This window comes from Silene latifolia, chromosome 7 (assembly GCF_048544455.1).
Source record: "Silene latifolia isolate original U9 population chromosome 7, ASM4854445v1, whole genome shotgun sequence".
Lineage (NCBI taxonomy): Eukaryota > Viridiplantae > Streptophyta > Magnoliopsida > Caryophyllales > Caryophyllaceae > Silene > Silene latifolia.
The window spans coordinates 113,910,520-113,933,838 of NC_133532.1; the positions used below are offsets into that span (position 1 = coordinate 113,910,520).

Below are 23,319 nucleotides of genomic sequence, written 5' to 3' on the forward strand. Positions count from 1 at the left end.
ATGTAAATCAATCAAAATCAATTTCAATTTTGTAAACCCTAGAATTTTCATTTAATTACAAATTTCTAATCTAATTTACAGCATTTAATCACCAACAAACATGGAAAGAAGGCATGTGAATCTTGTTTCAACAATTAAAAGCACCAATTTGATCATAATAATCGAAATTTCAGATTGTTTCACTTTTCTAACACATTCAAAACAATAAATCGTGTAAATTAAGAAGAATAGCATACCTTGATTGATTAACAAAGTAAAGAAACGAAATTAAGTAAGGAAATTAACCCAAGAATCACCACTTAACCCAAGAGTATGAGAGGATTTGAGAGGAATAAGGATTTAGGAGGAACTTAGGGGTTTTGAAATATAGGGAATAAGAGGAAGAAATAGAAAGATTAGGGGTTTTAGAAAACCTGTAGGATTCGCTGTACAGTAACCTACTCGATCGAGTGCCTGAGGTACTCGATCGAGTACCACCCTACTCGATCGAGTAGGAGCTAAATCGTCGAGTATCTGCAGGGATTTTTCCACATCCCGACATCATAGCTTCCTAACTAGATCGAGTGAGGTCTACTCGGTCCAAAGAAACACCGCGCTCGAAGTATAGTCAAGTACTCGGTCAAAAGTACAAAGTAAATCAACGGTACTTGCAAAACAACACCGCGTGTCGATTACAAACTAAGTTCGGAATTCGGCACTAATTATCACCTTCGATCACGTCTTACAATCATTAGTCACGCACAACGTATCGCCTTACTAACAAGGCGTATGCCACCTTACGCTACAACAACTACCCAACTCGGTTCACCTGCTACCGAATGTTCCATAAACATATTCACGTCATCATATTGTACTTGAACTTACTATACATGTTTCTACTAGACTCATATTCACTCCAATTTGAAGCATATAATTTACCTCAACTCTTTCTTTCACTTATCACATAAATACACACTTTTCAAACAATTGTTCAATCATGTCTTACATTCTATCCTGAGCAATTCATCTTGCACTAATCAAATATTACGCAGCGGAAAAATTTCAACTGATTAGCAACGCATATACACATTGCCATATGCTATGATTCGGATTATTACTCAACTATACTATAACTATTATCATAGTCATTACGGTAGGATTTATAAACTCGCTTACAACTTCCGTCATCGTTAACTTTTAGCAAACACCTACATGTTCACTCTTCATGTCACGACATTCGATTCCACATTTTCACGCATCACTATCGCTTAAACCTTCGTCACATATCTCATAACCATCCTATAAGCTTGCTAATCATTCAAAGAACTTCAATAATCTCATCAACAATTATCCTACACGGCCCAAATTCTACCATCACACCCCTACTAACTTCTAACAAAGACTTAACCGGAGGTAGCTCCGGCACAGTTAACATATATATCACACATAGACACACGGACTCCACATTCCCATACCATGTGACTGGCTTAAGTGTCATGGGGCCAAGATTTTGAAATGAGGGCGCCTACTCACCCAAAATCTAGCATCAGCTGGGGCTCCCATTACACATAAACCAGGTTCATTTTATTAGACTCTCTACGTTCATTATGTTCATTTGTTACAGGTTCCAAAATCGTCGCTCTGATACCACATTGTAACACCCCCATATTCAGAGGAGCCTTAACTAGGCCTTCCTTAGGATATAAGGGCATTACCATCTCGGTTGCCCGAGGATAGCAATAACCAAATGTCGATTAAAGAACTATTAAGTTATATTACAAGCGATTTAAACCAAAATACGATATAAAGGTACAACTGAAAGACTATTCGCTATGACCTTCGTATCTCGTGAGAACTCATCCCTGCCCGGACTCCAGCTATCAACACCACCAACACCTGTTAAGACCGACTACTCACCATAAGGGATCACGGCAGACACATAACAAACAAACAACCACACAAGGTCAGTACTGAGACAAGACAAGACAACGGCAACTACAATTATCAACACAATAGAATGCTACTAATCTCAACACAATCACGGTAATTCAACCAACTCTGTCATTGACTTTCCACTGGACCAGTCCAGCCAGTGGGGGACCGCAGCCGTACCCACCAAATCCCCGCTCATCATACCGAGCGATAACCCTGTCCATTAATGTGCACATCCCCTCCCGTGGCGGGTTCCACGGAGGGCGAAACTAGGGCGTGAAGCCACTCCCGCAAGTGACCTCACTCAGCCGAGACGCATCTCGAGAACCAGAGACAAAAACCACAATCGCCATCACACTCGTTGCCATACAATTACGACACTAAGCAAACACCAAACAATCACAACAACTGACACGCCAGACCATCTACAGAAACTGAGTAGGCGAATCTACCTTTAAGACACCGCAACCAATCCATGCCGACAGATAACATGTCCAGCGACCAAGCAACGCCTATAACCAGAATACCATCATCTATTACTAACAGGCAAACCCTAACTAAAAGAACAAGGACACGGATGATGATTATGACATACCTATTAGGGAGAAAACTCAGCAAGAGACCGCTACCCGACACCAGTGACGCCCTCCTAAGGTTCAAGGATCTTAAAAAAGGCTTCCATGGAAGTTTTGAGGTGAAGGGGAGGGAAAGAGGCGACTGAAGGATAGAAGGAAAGTGGCGGAAGTGATTTGCGGATTTAACAAAACGCGATATAAAACCCTCGCTGAAAACCAGGTACTCGATCGAGTACCCAACATACTCGATCGAGTGGCCCCCTACTCGATCGAGTAACCTAGCTACTCGATCGAGTAGCCTCTACTCTATCGAGTACCCCTCTTAACACGCAGCCCAAGATGGTTTTGGCACACTTTTCTAAGACTACTCCCGCTCCCATGGTCAGTCAACGCTGGTCAAAGGGTCCCTAAAAGGGCGGGTATTACATGTGGTCTAGTTGATAGCCCTGCTCAAGGGGCCTATTATACCTGGAATAACAAACAGGATGCAAGCACTAGAGTTTTCAGTAGACTTGACAGAGTACTTATCAACAGTGAGTGGAGTCAGAAGATGCCTTCCCTATATGCCCACTTTCTTCCTAAAGGAACTTTTGATCACACTCCTTGAATTATTAAGAGCTCTGATCAGTCTGATAATTTCAAGAGACCTTTTAAATATTACAATATGTGGGGTAAGGATAAGAGTTTTATTCCAAAGTTAACTGTCTGGTGGACTGTGCATTGTCAGGGTACTAAGATGTTTCAAGTGGTTAGGAAATTAAAAAGTTTGAAGGTTCATCTAAGACAGTTTAACAAAGATCATTTTGCTGATATTGAAAATGTTGTTGCTTTAGCTTTAAGGAATCTTGAGGCCATTCAGACCAATCTCATTGATGATCCTTGTAATCAGCAGATGTTGAATATGGAAACCCATGCTGCTGAGGAGTACAAGAAATTACAAGCTGACTGTACTTCTTTTCTCAGTCAGAAAGCCAAATTAGCATGGAGTAAAGATGGAGATTTTAACTCAAAAGTATTTCCATGGAGTCATAAGGAGTCGTGTTCTCAGGAATAAGGTCCTTTGTGTGAAAGATTCTAAGGGTCAGGAGCATTTTGCACCCCAGGCTGTTAAAGATGCATTCTTAAAGTATTACAAGGAGCTCTTGGGGACTGCTGTACACACTGACAAAGTTAATTTTCAGATTATTAAGAGGGGTAAGTGTGTGATGTTGGTCTTCAGGATATTCTTGTTCTTCCTGTGACTGATCAGGAGATTAAAACAGCCATTTTTTCAATCCCTGATCATAAAGCACCTGGACCTGATGGTTATTCAAGTGCCTTCTTTAAGGATTCTTGGACTTTTATTGGTGATGAAATATGTGCAACAGTTCAAGATGTTTTTAATTCTGGTAAACTTCTCAAGTAGTTGAATGCTACTACTGTTACTCTGATACCTAAATGCAAGATGCCTACTTATGTTCATCAATTCAGACCCATTGCCTGCTGCAATGTTCTCTACAAGTGTATCTCCAAAATTTTGTGCAACAGACTAGCTCTTGTTTTACCTGAGTTGATTAGCAAGAATCAGGGAGGGTTCATTAAAGGGAGAAGTATACTAGAAAATATAATGGTGTGTCAAGATCTGGTGAGATTGTACAATAGACAGTCTTGTTCTGCTAGATGTATGTTTAAAATGGACTTGATGAAAGCCTACGACTCAGTTAGTTGGGATTTTTTAGCTGAACTCCTTGATGCTTTTAATTTCCCAGTTTCTATCAGAAGGCTTATCATGGAATGTGTGAGTAGTGCCACATATACTCTCAGTCTTAATGGGGATAACTTTGGTTTCTTTCCTGGCAAGGTGACTCTATGTCCCCACTACACTTCACTCTGTGTATGGAATATTTCACAAGAATCATTGACTGTGCTACTGAGAAGTTGCCATTTCATTTTCATCCCCTTTGCAAACCTATGAGGCTTACTCATCTGATGTTTGCAGATGATTTACTTTTATTCTATAAAGGGGATGCACGGTCTATTATGGTCTTGCTGAGGGTTTATGAATCCTTTTCCAGAGCTTCAGGGCTTAAGATGAACCCACAGAAGTCATGTGCTTATTTCAATGGTGTGCCATCTGGTTTAAAAAAGGAGATCATGTCTGTTTCTGGTATTAAAGAAGGCTCCCTGCCTTTTAAATATCTTGGTGTCCCTATAACAGCAAGTAGGCTAAAAAAGAGTGATTGTGGGGTTCTCATTGATAAAATAATTGAGAGGATTAGGTGTCTTGGAGCTAACAAACTTTCTTTTGCAAGGAGGCTTGTCCTGGTTAAGTTAGTGCTCTCTACCATGTCTAACTACTGGGCTTCTTTATTTGTGTTGCCTAAGGGAGTCATAAATAGAGTTGATGCCATTTGCAGGAACTTCTTATGGGAAGGGTGTACTGAGCATAATAAAGCTCCTTTACTTGCATGGCATAAGGTTTGTGTCCCTCAGAAGGAAGGGGGTCTTGGTCTTAGCGTCAGTTCAATCTGGAATGTTGCTTCCATTGACAAACTGGTCTGGTGGCTTTCAGTGAAGCCTGATAAGCTATGGGTCCAGTGGGTGCATCACGTGTATTTAAAGGGGTAGTCCTGGCAATCCTATAATCCATCCTCTGATACCAGTTGGTATTGGAGGAAAGTTTGTCATGTTCGAGATACTATTAAGGAAGGGTTTTCTGATGGAATTTGGAGTATAGGTGTAGGTGACTATTTTGTGAAGTCGTGCTATTCTTGGTTGAGAGATAAAAGACCAGTTGTTGACTAGCATAGATCTGTTTGGAATGCTGTGTCTCCTCCTAAGCATTGCTTCATTGTTTGGCTTATTGCAAGTCAGGCTTTAATGTTGAAGGAGAAGCTATTTAAGTTACAGATTTCTAGTGATGACAGTTGTTGTATCTGTGGCCTTGCTACTGAGAGTCATGTCCATTTATTTCAAGAGTGCAGATTCAGCCATAAGATCTATAGTTATCTAGCTGTGAAGTTGGGTGTTCGGCTAGATGCTACTAATCAGTTGCAGTGTATCATGAAGAAGAGATGGAGCAGTTTGAGGAAACAGGTGACCACTGCTATTCTTTTGGCAGCTTGGTACCTAATCTGGAATCAATGAGGCTAGGCTGTTTTTTAAGGTTTCACGACCTGAATTAATAGCTGAGCATATTTGGCGTGTTATCCATACTAGAATTAGAGTTTTGAGTCCTCAGTTTATCACTGTTAATGATAAACTTTGGTTGTCTAGAGTGCACTTGATGTAATATTAGCACTAAAATTGTGATCATTGAGTAGTTTGTAATGCGGATATTTGATCATTAATGAGAATTCTTACATTTTAGCAAAAAAAAAAAAACATTTCTGGAAAGAGGCGTGATTTAGTACCTAAAAAATTAGCCGAAGGCTCCGACATGGACAGTGATGATTATAGTGATGAAGATAGTGACGAAGAAGAGCGTGGCTCAGGAGGTCCTGTATTGCGGGCAAGTTATATATATATATATATATATATATATATATATATATATATATATATATATATATATATATATATATATAGAGAGGTAAGATCTAATGAGTCCTCCTCTCAAATTGAGTCCATAAGTCCCTTTAAGGGCCATTGGATGGCCTCAATGGATGGTTGAGATGAATTTGATTAAAGGCCATTAAAAAGAAAAGGAAAAAAATGTGGATGGTTGGATTGAGATGGGTGGTTGAGATTGAAAATTACCAAAAAAAATGAACATTAATCAAATTTCTATACACTAATTAATTTTTCTTTCTCTCTCTAGCCCCTAATTAATCAGTTTTGAGTTTTAGATTTCAGAAGTGTAAATGTAATGTTGTATGAGTTTTACAAGTGTAAATGTGACGGAAATTTTGAATTTATATAATTTTAACATTTTACAAGTGTAAATGTGAAGTTTTGCGAGTGTAAATGTAACATTTTAAGAGTGTAAAATTTATTTTTTGTGACGGAAATTTTGAATTTATATAATTTTAACACTTTACAAGTGTAAATGTGAAGTTTTACGAGTGTAAATGTAACATTTTTAGAGTGTAAATTTGATTTTTTGCGACGGAAATTTTGAATTTATATAATTTTAAAATTTTACAAGTGTAAATGTGAGGTTTTACGAGTGTAAATGTAACATTTTAAGAGTGTAATTTGATTTTTTGTGACGGAAATTTTGAATTTATATAATTTTAACGTTTTACAAGTGTAAATGTGATGTTTTACGAGTGTAAATGTAACATTTTAAGAGTGTAAATTTGTTTTTTTGTGACGGAAATTTTGAATTTATATAATTTTAACATTTTACAAGTGTAAATGTGATGTTTTACGAGTGTAAATGTAACATTTTAAGAGTGTAAAATTTATTTTTTGTGACGGAAATTTTGAATTTATATAATTTTAACATTTTACAAGTGTAAATGTGAGGTTTTACGAGTGTAAATGTAACATTTTAAGAGTGTAAATTTGATTTTTTGTGACGGAAATTTTGAATTTACATAATTTTAACATTTTACAAGTGTAAATGTGAGGTTTTACGAGTGTAAATGTAACATTTTAAGAGTGTAAATTTAATTTTTTGTGACGGAAATTTTGAATTTACATAATTTTAACATTTTACAAGTGTAAATGTGATGTTTTACGAGTGTAAATGTAACATTTTAAGACTGTAAATTTGATTTTTTGTGACGGAAATTTTGAATTTACATAATTTTAACATTTTACAAGTGTAAATGTGAGGTTTTACGAGTGTAAATGTAACATTTTAAGAGTGTAAATTTAATTTTTTGTGACGGAAATTTTGAATTTACATAATTTTAACATTTTACAAGTGTAAATATGATGTTTTACGAGTATAAATGTAACATTTTAAGACTGTAAATTTGATTTTTTGTGACGGAAATTTTGAATTTACATAATTTTAACATTTTACAAGTGTAAATGTGATGTTTTACGAGTGTAAATGTAATATTTTAAGAGTGTAAATGTAGTATTTTAAGAGTAAATTGGTCCTTTGAGTGTAACTTTGGTCCTTTATAAGTGTCACTTTTGTCCTTTACGAGCAAAACTTTAGTCCGACTACCAAAAAACACCATCACCGTCGTCCTCCACCACCAACTCATATCCACAAAAAATATGAGTGCAAATCTATATAATTTTAACGAGTGTAAATGTAAAGATATACGAGTGTAAATGTAAAAAATATGAGTGTAAATGTAAAGAAATACGAGTGTAAATATAAAGAAATAAGGGTGTAAATCTGAAAAATGCGTGTAAATGTAAAGAAATATGAGTGTAAATGTAAAGAAATAAAAGTGTAAATGTGAAGAAAAACCAGTGTAAACGTGAGTGCAAATCTATATAATTTTAAGGAGTGTAAATGTACAGATATACAAGTGTAAATGTAAGGAAATATGAGTGTAAATGTAAAAAATATGAGTGTAAATGTAAAGAAATATAAGTGTAAATGTAAAGAAATATGAGTGTAAATGTAACAAAATACGATTGAAAATGTAAAAAAATATGAGTAAAATTAATATATTTATTAGATCTAAGAATAAAAATCATGTTAATACGTTTTTTTTTTCAAAAATCTACTATATTTTTATTAGATCTACGAATAAGATCAACAATTTATTACACTTCATAAGAGTGTAAATGTAAAGAAATATGAGTGTAAATGTACACAAATACAAGTGTAAATGTTAAGATTTACGAGTGTAAATGTAAAGAAATATGAGTGTAAATGTGAGGAAATACGAGTGTAAATGTAAAAAAATCTACTATATATTTATCAGATCTAGAAGTGTAAATACTAAAACTAAATCTGAAAAAACCGACTACGAACACAAAAAACCCTAGATCTAGAATAAGGGAGAGGAAAACAAGTCCATACTTAAAAAAAGAAAAAAAAAATGAAAAACATTTAAAAAACAATAACAAAAAACATATAAAAGAAAAACAAATAGAAACAAAACAAAAAAAAAACAGACGACACAAACACACAAAAATTTAAAATTAAAAAACAAAAACACTGACAAACAAACACAAATAGAAACAAAACAAAAAAAAACAACATTCTACAAGGACGCCATTGTTGCTGATCTACTTAAAAAAAAAAAAAAAAAAAAAAAAAAAAAAAAGAAAGAAATTGAAAGACACCAAAACAGACGACACAAACATACAAAAAATGAAAATTGAAAGACACAAAACAATGACACACAAACACAAACACCATTACCGACTTTTGTCTAAAAAAAAGAAAAAAAAAAACGAGTTTGAAGGGAGAAGAGGCCGAGATGCGTGTGGTGGCGAGCGGTGGGGCTCAGATCTGGAACAAAAAGGGAGAAAGGGAGGGAGGTGGTTGGGCTAGTGGAGGTAGGGGTAGTTGAGGTGGTTGGTGGAGACGGCGGTGGGGTTCAAAACTGGAAAAACAGAGAGAAATAGAAAGGAGGTGGCTGGGTTGGTGGAGGTCGAGGTGGTGGCGAGAAGGGTGTTGTTTGTTTGGGTGTTGGTGGTGGTAATGGAGGAGGCGTGAAGGGGGTGCGATTGTTTGTTTGGGTGTTGGTGGTGGTAATGGAGAGGGCGAGGTTTGTGGTGGAGGTGGTGCGTGGTACGACGATGGTGGTGGTTGGTGGAGACGGCGGTGGGTGTCGGTGGTGGTGGGTGTCGGGGGTGAGGCCAGATCTGGACAGAAAAGAGGAGGGAATTTTTTTGTTTTTTTGGTTTTTGAATTTTTTGGATTTTTGGATTTTTTTGGTTTTTAGAGAGATTGAGGAATGATATTTGTGTGATAGGAGAGAGAAGTGAGTGGAAAAAAATGGTTTTATAGTGAAATTAGAGTTTGATTAGTGATGGTAGTGAGGGAAACTAATTAATTAGTTGTGACACCCTTAAATCTAGCCTTAATTAAATACGTAAATTCTACAGAAAAACTGGTAGGATATGTTTGTAAATGGTTCAACTAGTCCAAAAACCTGCAACAGCTGATAAACTAATTTACATACATAACTAAAGACGCGGGAATATAAGGATACAAACCAAAAATAGAAAAGGGAGACATATGTCCCTTCAAATAATATACAAACCAAAAGTGTAAAAGGTTTACTAATAGAATAGCCAAAACTAGGTCCAAGGTTCCTTGCTCACTAGCTCGTCTGTGACCCCAACTAAGCATCAACAACCTGTCAATCGCATTTTATACAAACACGAAAGCCACAATTCAGTGGGGAGTAACTTTGAGTCCTCCCAGCCACGAATCGTCAAAATTTATGTAACATGTGGTAAAACATGTAAACAAGATGATAAATAAATCAATTATCCAACATTCTAACATATGAGCCCTAAATTGACCAACTAGACTATCATGTGAAACATATAACAAATTGTAATCCAAACTCTATCAACCATAGCCGGCTTGCATCTCACCTTCTATGATTCATAGAATCATCAAACAAGAAAGGGCAATATATCAAAGACAGGCATAAGTTCTTAGTACCGTCAATTGTCACTTTGTAACTCGAGTCTATACCACGGGGTAGGGAAGGTAATCGAACCGGTATCTTGGCTCAGCGGTTACTATTAAGAAAACATGGCCAAGAGACAACACAACCCTAGCCTAAAATCACAAGAGACCTAGACATGCGGATACACACCACCGCACCCAAGACCCACAACTTTTTTTAAAACAAAGTGAAGTGAGTACCCTAAGGACACCACCGAAGGGTTGGCTAGTACTTAAGCTGACCCCATACTATCAAAATAAGTACCTGAGGTCATGCCCCAACTTGGATATAAATCCACTAGTCAGGAACACAAAGGCTATCAAGCAGTGAACATATACTAGTCAGAGACTATAAAGACCTATCTATGATGAAGGCCGAAGTACTCACCTAGGACCTAGTCCCAGCTAGTCCCAGCTTGAATACTTTAGCCCACACCACACAAGACTCACCACACCTGTCAAGTAAGACACCCACCTAACCATAAGAGGGCAATAAGTCCTACTTACAAACATAAATTCTAATATTCTATCATGTAAAAGGCTATATAAATGTCTAATCAGCAGATAAACCAACAGTTCCTCAATACAAATTCAATACTAACTTCCAATTCTAGCAATTTTAACAATATTAAAGGCTTTAGGGGAATCTAGGGCCATTACTACAAAATAAGAAGCTATTTAAATTCAACTAACTACACATGTGAAACAGAGATATAATAAATGGCCTAAAGCAAGAAAAAGGCCGATTATCTAATTCATTCAACCGAATTTTTACCCGCAACCCCAGCCCCTGCGGCAGTGCGGTTAAATTAAGTGCTGACCAATCACTCAATTAATCGACATCGCATCGATCAAAGGGACTAAGGCTCGGTTTTCACACAATCAACAAAACATTACAATTATCGCTATAAAATTCATTTTGAGCCTATTATTTACAAATTCATTTTGTAAACTATCCTAACATGTGATAACTATTAACATAAGCATAGTTTTATCATTAACATACTTTTTATTACTAGAATGAATCAATTCAAAATACTACCCCTTTGTTACTTATATTAGTTATAACATTACTCAACTTAAAATGACCAATATTGTACGAAAACCGCAAAACAAGCACGGACCAACCCGGGCAGCCGTGGGCTAGTCGTGGGCCTGCCACGATCCTGCCACGGGCCTGCCACGGCCTGCTGCCCGTCCCCCTACACCACCTTATTTTTCCATTTTTGTTAAGTAAGAGACCGTCTGAAAATTAATTAATCGTCCCCCATTCAACTTTAATAATTTAAACTAACAAAAGGCACAAATTAAACATGCATACAACAAATTTATCATGTGAAAACTACTACTCAAGTAAAAATCACCAAACATACAAAAATCAAAAACATGTGACGATCTTTCGTCGAGTAACTCGAAATATGTTACCTTAAGCTAGAAAAAAGAGCAATTAGCACCTCAAATCCAAACCCTAACTAGCAACTATCCGCTATCTTCGATAATATACGAGTCCCCGAACTCGTCTTCCAATTCTTCACCTAAATAAACAATTAAAACACAATAATAAGCATATAAACCGAAAATACCGAAAATTGGTCTTAAAACAACTTAATGAAAACTGAAATTAGAACATACTAAGTTGTAGATCGTGGCGAGGGGATTCCGGAAAGGTAAATTATGCGAAAAACGGACTAGTAACGAAGAATTTATGGCCAAAATAGCTTGAAATGGTGAAAATGGTGTCTTTTTGTTGTTGAGATGTTGATGATGATGAACCAAAGAACAAAAATCAGAAAAAAAAGAATAAAGGGGAAGGGGTGTGCGCGTGAAAGGAGAAAGGAAAGGAGAAAAGGAAAGTGCGGGATTTTCAGTCGGGATTTTTACGAGTCGGTTTTGACTCGTTTCAATAATAATTAAATCCGTAAGTCAAACGCAAATTCCATCAAGACCAAAGTTTTTAAACACGAGATTACAATAAAATTGAGTATTCATACGACCCATTTCCAAATTCGTTTACCCAACGTTCAAACGAATTGTCATTTTCCCCCCGATACGCCCTTATTTCGAAATAAAAGATTTTACACGGTTTAAACTATTTTTAAACATTTCAAAACTATCAAAATAAATACTTTTCTTCAAAATATAATAAAATTATATTTCTTTGAATTATTTTTACTTTAAATACATTATTGTCAAATTTTACTTGATTAATTAATTATTTTAGAAATATTTTAACGATCCGAAATTACGGGGCGTTACAATCACCCCTCCTTTTAAAAAGTTTCGTCCTCGAAACTTAGAAGGAGAAATTATAGTAATAAGAAAATATAGGTATCTTTTCAATGAAACGGTGATACTCTTGTTGATCAGACAAGAACATCCATATTCATATCAAGATATAAAAATATTTCTACACCAATAAATGAGAAAACCCATTATTGGGACGTCACCAACAACGAGATTTAACATTCACTAATGTTAAAATCATTGAAAATCATAAAAGCATTTTCAAAATTTTAGTTTAAAGTTCTATAATAAGAATAATATCTTTACTAATTATGATTAAATACGGCTTAGTACCGCGGAAAAGAAGTAAGAAAAAGGAATCATTACACAAAACGAGAAATAGCTTAGGTATCCAATTGAACACTAGGGTTGAAAGAGAGTGAGAAATCATTTTCGAATGTTATAGAAAAAAGTCACATGAGTTTCATAAAGGCGAACACAACGGAACAAGCCAGGATAGCAAGAATGACAATTGTCAGAGATCGGAATTAGGAAGATCGGTACATCGAGAAAGGCTTACTCAATTTTCCAACCACAGAGTCATCTTACTAGGTCCTCCGAACATCAACAGGGCAACAATCAGAGGCCACACTAATCCAAAGAGCCATCTGAACCACTCCTCGACAAGTCTACTCATAAGCTAATCCTTGAGACAATCCTATCCTCTACAATATTCCAATTCCAATAGAAAGATTCCTCAAAGGATTCAATATAAGGTCCAAATTTACAATAACATTCCAAAATAACTTTCATAAGCCTAAGGTTAAGGCTTCCAACAAAGTTATATTCGTATCCAACTAGTGTCAACTATGGGTTCCTCAAAAATTCTACAAGGTTTTCATTTCAAAACAAGGTAGTAACATAACAATCCCAAAATTCGAAAAATCAATAGGATCTCACGTTCCTTTATCCTTTTATTTATTAAGGATTGCCAAAAGCGGAGCTACACTCAGCTACAACACCGTCCCAACATCTCAAGTACTCGGTGCGACCTCAAGGTCTATAAAACTATAGGATTAACTAAATCTTCTCAATACTAAGTCTCTCTTAACTCAAGAACTCTCAAGAGCCAACTAATACCAAATCACATCACCAATCCATTCTGGTCATCAACATCCCCAAGGAGTATTCTTTCAAATTTGATATCCTAAACTCACTTACCATCAAATTCTCAAGGAACAAGGTCATAATTGTAACAACACTTTATTACCTCAGAGTTCCTAAAATCGTAAATTGAAATTATGTTCCTTAGCCTAACAATTGGTGTCAACCATACCATTACCCTTTCTAGTTATCAAAACAAGTGTTAAGACTTCCTAACAATGTAGCTTACTCTCACTCTCATAACATACTTCAAGTAGTAATCAATATCACCCACTAAAACCAACAAATAATCCCACAATTTAACATTTCCCACATGATAACATATACATTATCAAACTCTCATATCCCAAGTGATTATGGAAACCAAACCCAAACTCGGCTACTTAGTCAATCCTATATCCTCAAATCACATTTCACTAACTCTGTAAACATGGTCAACAGGGTACCAACTATACTAAGGAGATAAGAAGTGATAACGGGATAGAGAAACGGTAAAATATTTTCAAAGGGCGCATGAACCTGACAAGTTAGGAAATTAAGGAGTCAGACCGTAAAGATAACGGTTGACAAAAATAAGAGGTATTCGAATTAAGAAGATATCTAGGGCAAGAAGAAGATACGTAAACTATGGCATAAAAACAGGGTTCAACAAACGTTAAAGAGAAGGAAAGGAGAATAGAAGCGGCACAATGAAAGGGTTACCGCTTACCAAACACTCATCAAAGCTTATGATCGATATGATAAGGTTACACAACTAAGGTGCTCAACCAAGCCCCAAAAGTCTACCAAATTATAAGACTAACAAGGACTCCAATGGTAGATATTCCCCAACTCAATTGGTTCTAAGAGCCAAAATCAATTCACCACACAAATTCATTTGTTACCACCCATGTCACAAAGTATCTCCTTTACAATTCTCGTCATTGAACTTCACTTACTATGTCATTCCCAAGTACCATAGCTTGTCTACTCCATCATCTTACCACTTAATACTTCTAGTCTCCGATACCATAAATTGAAATCACATCCTTGAACTCACGAACTACATCGAACAACTTTCCACCAAAATTCCCAAATTCAGATATGATTAAAAAGGTCAACAAGGCTACTCTATACTAGATTTGGTCAACTCAAAAGGTTTAACAAACTAACTAATTCCAAAGTACGATACCAAACCTTTAAACAACGTCAATGTCCTATTGTATTCCTTTCAAGGCCTACAAGGATTAGGGCTGACTATCATTCCTTTAATTCTCCTTAAGAAACATCGAGACTCTTTAATGAAGTAGCTCAAGTTCATACCATCTTATGTGCTAAGGTAGTACCTCATGCTCAATCATCTATAACAAACAAGCTCTCAATAGACATAAATCCAAAGGTGTTCCTAAACTCACTAGGCTCTCATATCATGCACAACTAACAAGTCTAACCAAAGGATCCCAAGTTATATTCTCCTATACCACTCAAACCTTAACCAATCAATTTCTCAACTCATTCACGCCCTCCAAAGTTACATTCTCTCAAAATCGGGTTCTCTTTGAACAAGGGCGAACTATCCTGCGGAATAAAAGGAAGGTGTCCACATGGACTTTATTATAAGAAGAAAACGAACCTAAGATGAATCGGGAGAAAGAATTGAAAGGTAGTTACCAAGGCGAGAGAAGAGGAATTTGAAAGACGAATAAACAACGAGATTGGAAAACTAAGGTAAGATTGCATTATCTACCTCTATTGGAGAGCCATCTTACAAAAGAGAAAATCAATTAGTACCTAACAATTAGCAATCACAAACAGACTACCACATAAAATCCTAACTCTACCCATCCTACCCTTCTCTCAAGTTTATTATCTAGAGGTCAAGTGATTCTAAGTGGGGTGCACAAACGTGCATCGGGAGCAATAGGCTCTGATACCAACTGTGACACTCTTAAATCTAGCCTTAATTAAATACGTAAATTCTACAGAAAAACTGGTAGGATATGTTTGTAAATGGTTCAACTAGTCCAAAAACCTGCAACAGCTGATAAACTAATTTACATACATAACTAAAGACGCGGGAATATAAGGATACAAACCAAAAATAGAAAAGGGAGACATATGTCCCTTCAAATAATATAAAAACCAAAAGTGTAAAAGGTTTACTAATAGAATAGCCAAAACTAGGTCCAAGGTTCCTTGCTCACTAGCTCGTCTGTGACCCCAACTAAGCATCAACAACCTGTCAATCGCATTTTATACAAACACGAAAGCCACAATTCAGTGGGGAGTAACTTTGAGTCCTCCCAGCCACGAATCGTCAAAATTTATGTAACATGTGGTAAAACATGTAAACAAGATGATAAATAAATCAATTATCCAACATTCTAACATATGAGCCCTAAATTGACCAACTAGACTATCATGTGAAACATATAACAAATTGTAATCCAAACTCTATCAACCATAGCCGGCTTGCATCTCACCTTCTATGATTCATAGAATCATCAAACAAGAAAGGGCAATATATCAAAGACAGGCATAAGTTCTTAGTACCGTCAATAGTCACTTTGTAACTCAAGTCTATACCACGAGGTAGGGAAGGTAATCGAACCGGTATCTTGGCTCAGCGGTTACTATTAAGAAAATATGGCCAAGAGACAACACAACCCTAGCCTAAAATCTGCGCAGACCTAGACATGCGGATACACACCACCGCACCCAAGACCCACAACGTTTTTTAAAACAAAGTGAAGTGAGTACCCTAAGGACACCACCGAAGGGTTGGCTAGTACTTAAGCTGACCCCATACTATCAAAATAAGTACCTGAGGTCATGCCCCAACTTGGATATAAATCCACTAGTCAGGAACACAAAGGCTATCAAGCAGTGAACATATACTCGTCAGAGACTATAAAGACTTATCTATGATGAAGGCCGAAGTACTCACCTAGGACCTAGTCCCAGCTAGTCCCAGCTTGAATACTTTAGCCCACACCATACAAGACTCACCACACCAGTCAAGTAAGACACCCACCTAACCATAAGAGGGCAATAAGTCCTACTTACAAACATAAATTCTAATATTCTATCATGTGAAAGGCTATATAAATGTCTAATCAGCAGATAAACCAACAGTTCCTCAATACAAATTCAATACTAACTTCCAATTCTAGCAATTTTAACAATATTAAAAGCTTTAGGGGAATCTAGGGCCATTACTACAAAATAAGAAGCTATTTAAATTCAACTAACTACACATGTGAAACAGAGATATAATAAATGGCCTAAAGCAAGAAAAAGGCCGATTATCTAATTCATTCAACCGAATTTTTACCCGCAACCCCAGCCCTGCGACAGGTACGGGTTAAATTGCGGCTGACCAATCACTCAATTAATCGACATCGATCGCCAAAGGGACTAAGGCTCAGTTTTCGGCACAATCAACAAAACATTACAATTATCGCTATAAAATTCATTTTGAGCCTATTATTTACAAATTCATTTTGTAAACTATCCTAACATGTGATAACTATTAACATAAGCATAGTTTTATCATTAACATACTTTTTATTACTAGAATGAATCAATTCAAAATACTACCCCTTTGTTACTTATATTAGTTATAACATTACTCAACTTAAAATGACCAATATTGTACGAAAACCGCAAAACAAGCACGGACCAACCCGGGCAGCCGTGGGCTAGCCGTGGGCCTGCCACGGTCCTGCCACGGGCCTGCCACGGCCTGCTGCCCGTCCCCCTACACCACCTTATTTTTCCATTTTTGTTTAGTAAGAGACCGTCTGGAAATTAATTAATCGTCCCCAATTCAACTTTAATAATTTAAACTAACAAAAGGCACAAATTAAACATGCATACAACAAATTTATCATGTGAAAACTACTACTCAAGTAAAAATCACCAAACATACAAAAATAAAAAACATGTGACGATCTTTCGTCGAGTAACTCGAAATATGTTACCTTAAGCTAGAAAAAAGAGCAATTAGCACCTCAAATCCAAACCCTAACTAGCAACTATCCGCTATCTTCGATAATATACGAGTCCCCGAACTCGTCTTCCAATTCTTCACCTAAATAAACAATTAAAACACAATAATAAGCATATAAACCGAAAATACCGAAAATTGGTCTTAAAACAACTTAATGAAAACTGAAATTAGAACATACTAAGTTGTAGATCGTGGCGAGGGGATTCCGGAAAGGTAAATTATGCGAAAAACGGACTAGTAACGAAGAATTTATGGCCAAAATAGCTTGAAATGGTGAAAATGGTGTCTTTTTGTTGTTGAGATGTTGATGATGATGAACCAAAGAACAAAAATCAGAAAAAAAGAATAAAGGGGAAGGGGTGTGCGCGTGAAAGGAGAAAGGAAAGGAGAAAAGGAAAGTGCGGGATTTTCAGTCGGGATTTTTACGAGTCGGTTTTGACTCGTTTCAATAATAATTAAATCCGTAAGTCAAACGCAAATTCCGTCAAGACCAAAGTTTTTAAACACGAGATTACAATAAAATTGAGTATTCATACGACCCATTTCCAAATTCGTTTACCCAACGTTCAAACGAATTGTCATGTTCCCCCCGATACGCCCTTATTTCGAAATAAAAGATTTTACACGGTTTAAACTATTTTTAAACATTTCAAAACTATCAAAATAAATACTTTTCTTCAAAATATAATAAAATTATATTTCTTTGAATTATTTTTACTTTAAATACATTATTGTCAAATTTTACTTGATTAATTAATTATTTTAGAAATATTTTAACGATCCGAAATTACGGGGCGTTACATTAGTAACAATCCCATCTTTTTTGCACTAATCCCTTGTTTTTCCTCTTCAATCTTAGCCCTCCATCCTATCTTTTCAATGGCCCTAAAGAGGACTTAGGGACTCAATGAAATTGGGTGGACTCACTTGATCTCTTCTCTCTCTCTCTCTCTCTCCCTATATATATATATATATATATATATATATATATATATATATATATATATATATATATATATATATATATATATATATATATTGAATCATGTGAGGCACCCTTCTTAGGGTGAGGCGGCTGGACTCATTTTAAACCGTCAGATCTATATATTATAAACTCACCGGATGTTGCCACGTGTCCCAATATATAATCCCAACCACCTAAACATTTTCCCTCAAAACTCCTCATTTCCAGCGTCCTCTTTCTCTATCTTCAACTCAGCTACTGAACCAACTACGTCTTCGCCATTACCGAGCTTTTCGATCTTCATTTTCATTGAGCTTTGGACCGCCATTATCAGTGAGCTTTTCTACTGCCATTATCATACGCAAATTATGTATTTTCGATCTACTAATTTACATTTCGATTCATCTTGCTTTCATTCCGTATTTCTCACCCTAATTTTCAATCGACTTATTTAATTCGTTAAATTATTGTTGTTCTTCTTCGTGTTTTGATCGTTTTAAAGAATAATCGAGCACGGTAGGAACGCATAAAATCAATTGAAGTCGATTTCTCCGCTTCTTTGTATGTTCCTTTGCCTTTCTTTACTAGAATTTGATTTTCTTGCTTATTTAGTTAACCTGCTTATAAGGAGTATGGTTAACTTTTTCGATTATATAATTCCTAATTTTGATTTAGCGGTATTATTAATCGTCGAGTTGAAAAAAGAACATATATCGGAGTTGTTGCAATATACAATTCACACATTTTTCTTATTGCTTACTTTTATTAGTTTTTTTACACCATCAGCAGTCCAGATGCAAATACTAGTTCAATACCTAGTGTGAGTCTTGTTATGGATGGAGGAAGTCAGTTTACAGTTTACGATCCTATCATAGTCATCTCGACTCAGGTAAGAGCCTTATTTGGCCCTGTAAACATTATATCAACATTCAAGTTCCAGTAACAAATTCTAAACTATGAAAATATACTGAAGTTGTCTTTTAAGCTACTCCCGATTTTTCCAATTTAAATTTGTTGAATGCGAAAAGAACTTGTATCTTTGTCTTGTCTGTTATCGAGTACAGAGCTGAATATTATTGGACGTAAGTCATTTACTTGTGACTGATATGTTTGATACTTTTATACTGACACTTAAACATCACTAGAGTGGTCAGTATATGGAAAGATTGAAAGAGTAAAATGATTATAGATATAAGAGATCATAGTTTAGTCAGCTCCTTACCCATTTGGTTTATTGCTTGAGTTAATTCTCAATTGCCTACGCTTAATAGTAAGTTGCCTGGATTGGGTCCCTCGTTTTATTCACGCTTTTCCGGGTTTTTTATGCTTTTGAAATTTACGGTCTCTGTAAGTGTGTAACCCCGTATTTTTCACTGTAAAAATTAGGCAAAATACAAAAAAAGGAAAATTGATTTAAGGTGTCCAAGAACCCCATATCTTTTACACCAATTTAGCGACGACAGAAGTATGATGAAAATACTCTGTCCTTTTTTATTTTTGGCAGCCAATCTTTGTCCTTTAGAGTTTAGATATCTTAGTTCGGCTGTATTTCAGTGTAAAACATCAGTTACCTAATGTGAATTTCCAAATTTTGACGGACTGCAGTTTTTTTTTTTCCTGAGCCTAATGCCTCTGTCGTTTCTAATATTTACGCAGAAAACTTCATGACTGGCTACCGCATAGTATTTGACAGAGAGAAATTGGTGTTGGGGTGGCGGATTCCGACTGTAAGACACCATTTGTGTCTACATTTTATCTCACGTAGTAATACCTTGTCTTGATTGTTTAACAAAATACATTCTCTTCTTTGGATCCTTTTCAGGCTATGACATTCAGGTTCTGAGGTTTGCCATCAATCTTATGCTTGTCTTTCATTTTGAGGAACATTGCGTATGTTGTCTTAGTGTGATTTGTGTCTTATGGTACTCTTTTTGGCATGTGGTATAGATTGTTCAGCATGTGTTGCTTGATGTCACAAGCCTTGCATTCTTCACAACCTACGCACTTTTGGTGTTGTTTTGGGCAGAGACATACTATCAGGTTTTACTTGCTATATTGTTCATTTACTTGTCTTATGAATGTCTTCTCCTTTAACTGTTAGGTGTAGGCGTCTTGTACTTTTTTGAGTTATCTCAGTTGATATTTTCTTATTGTAGGCACGGGGAGTATCAACTGATGGTCTCAGGTTTAGTTTCTATACAATTAATGCAGTGGTGTATATTATTCAGGTGAACTTCTATTCCATATACAGTATTTTGTAAATTATATTCCGTATATTTCTTTTGTTTTTAGATTTTTATATTAATTTCACAAATTCAATATGCTCTCTTTGGCATTCTGAGGATAATTTTTTAGAGCTTCCAACCTTTCAGAAATTCCCATTTAAAATCTAAAGGGCTTGTCTTTTGTGTAATTGTTAGTGTGCAATATAGTATATTGTTTTTTTCATGTGCCTTATTCTTTCATTTTGGTATATATGTAAACAGGTAGTATTATCATAACGAGCTTGCAAGACATTATTAAAAGGGAGGGTTTTCGAGGACTATACCATGGGCTTTCACCTACACTATTAGCTTTACTTCCAAATTGGGCGGTAAGCAATTCTACTTTAGTTAGATATTTGAATGAAACTGATAGATTTGATCGTGGACTCGTCTTTGTAACATTTTGCCCGTTTCCCCCTTTCGCTTCTTTTGTTACTGTTTTTGTTTTCTTCTGTACTTGCACATTCAAAATTGACAGATTTGACTTAGTATAATTCTGAGGTGATAGTTTTATTGGCTAGTGATAGTTTTATTGGCTAGTGTTAACTTTGATCTCATTATGTGACTCATTAATCTTCTACATCCACTCAACAATGGCGAAGTGTTAGTAAAAGTGTCTTTATCGTGGCTAATGGTAATTGTATGCATTTGATTACCACTTCCTCAGTCTAGCCAATGGCTCAATAGGATAATTCTGTAGTAAGTGATGAAACTCATCATTGTTTTTAGGCAAGGTCACAGGATCACCCTAGACTATTGGTTTTTGCGATCCATGTGGCCTAAATTCTGTAACTGAACAACAAGACGTTTATGGACGGAGCAATAATTGTATGGCTTTCAATGAAAGTAACAAGAATCTCACTTCAGGCAGCTGTGAGAGAGACTTTCAGAAGTTCGTTCCTGATGCCCGTTCTACAATCACGGAGTCATATGGTAATGAATCTAGGGCTGTTCATCACATTGACACTCAATCGCAGGTTAGGCTTTTCATTGTTGCATATCTAAAGGCTATTAGCTTAAGGTTCCCCTTATTTAATCTTTGTTATGTACTCGTATATCTTAACGGCTATTAGCTCAAATGGGAGAGCAATGTGCAAATCTTGCACAAAGGTATGAGTTCGAATCTCATATAGCCTAGTTAATTTAAGAATCAAGTGTATTAAACTTAAATACAATAACATTGAGGATGAGTTAGCCAAATCCGTACTCAGATGTGCAAAATTGAGGATGAGTAGAAGAAGCTCAAACTTAGATGTGCACAAACGGCGTGCATAAGCCAAAACGTCGTGCAGAGCCACTAAAGGAGCAAAGGATTACAATTTTGAGTCCTTTGTAAAGTCAATGTTAGAAATTATCTAAATTGGGTGCAATTGGACATGACAGAAAAGGCCAAAACCCAAAAGTCCACTAGAGAAATACCAATTAGGCTTTGAAGTAACAGTAGCAGTCAATAACCAACATGGGAGTCGAACCCACACCTTGTGCATTGCACAACGCTCTGCCATTTGAGCTAATTGGTTTTAAAATAATTAAATCATTCCACTAGTTTGAGATTCATCAAATAAGGAAAAGAGCAAAAAACGTGATTTTAACCACTTATGATGACCAAGTTTCACAAAACAAGCTCTAAGATTCACTGAACAAGGTCTGAGATTCACAAAACAAAGTCTGAGATTCACCTAATAAAGAAAAGAGCAAAATAGGTGATTTTAACCACTTATAATGATCAAGTTTCACAAAACAAGCCTTAAGATTCACTGAAAAAGGTATGAGATTCACAAAATAAGGTTTGAGATTCACCAAATAAGGAAAAGAGCAAAAAACAACCACTTCTGATGACCAAGTTTCACAAAACAAGCTCTAAGATTCACTGAGCAAGGTCTGAGATTCACAAAACAAAGTCTGAGATTCACCTAATAAAGAAAAGAGCAAAGTAGGTGATTTTAACCCCTTATGATGATCAAGTTTCACAAAACAAGCCTTAAGATTCACTGAATAAGGTATGAGATTCACAAAATAAGGTTTGAGATTCACCAAATAAAGAAAAGAGCAAAAAACGTGATTTTAACCACTTATGATGACCAAGTTTCACAAAACAAGCTCTAAGATTCACTGAACAAGGTCTGAGATTCACAAAACAAAGTCTGAGATTCACCTAATAAAGAAAAGAGCAAAATAAGTGATTTTAACCACTTATGATGATCAAGTTTCACAAAACAAGCCTTAAGATTCACTAAATAAGGTATGAGATTCACAAAATAAGGTCTGAAATTCACCAAATAAGGAAAAGAGCAAAAAAGGTGATTTTAACCACTTATGATGACCAAGTTTCACAAAACAAGCTCTCAGATTCACTGTACAAGGTCTGAGATTCACAAAATAAGGTCTCAGATTCACCAAATAAGGAAAAAAGCTAAAAAGTAACAGCAAAAAATTCTACTATAAAGTTTCTGAAATAGAAACTAAGCTGTAAAACATCAAACATAGAATGCCCTCATTCGATAGAAACTAAGTTGTAAAACATCAAACCAGTCCTTAAATTCACAAAATAAGTCCTTAGATTCACCAAACAAATAACTAAATGATTTCACAAATTTGAGGGCCACGTTTCACATAATGAGGTCTAGGTTTCACAATATAAGCTCTTGATTCACAAAATAACCAAGTTTCACATTATTACCTTCTGGTTTCACAATATAAAT

The 23,319-nt window shown here is 35.8% G+C and overlaps 1 protein-coding gene and 2 long non-coding RNA genes across 3 annotated transcripts in view; all 3 read right to left on the minus strand.

Annotated features, from left to right (window-relative positions):
* The window catches only part of LOC141592579 (heat shock cognate 70 kDa protein 2-like), a 64,854-nt gene that overhangs the window by 8,697 nt on the left and 32,838 nt on the right, over window positions 1-23,319 (minus strand). The gene's annotated exons all lie outside the window — the stretch shown is intronic.
* On the minus strand, window positions 9,533-11,802 carry LOC141592581 (uncharacterized). Its single transcript, XR_012521180.1, has 3 exons — window positions 11,644-11,802; window positions 11,437-11,546; window positions 9,533-9,691 (listed from the first exon to the last, which is right to left on the minus strand). It is a non-coding gene; the product is annotated as an uncharacterized LOC141592581 (long non-coding RNA).
* On the minus strand, window positions 15,551-17,725 carry LOC141592582 (uncharacterized). The gene is made up of 3 exons (XR_012521181.1): window positions 17,568-17,725; window positions 17,361-17,470; window positions 15,551-15,616 (listed from the first exon to the last, which is right to left on the minus strand). It is a non-coding gene; the product is annotated as an uncharacterized LOC141592582 (long non-coding RNA).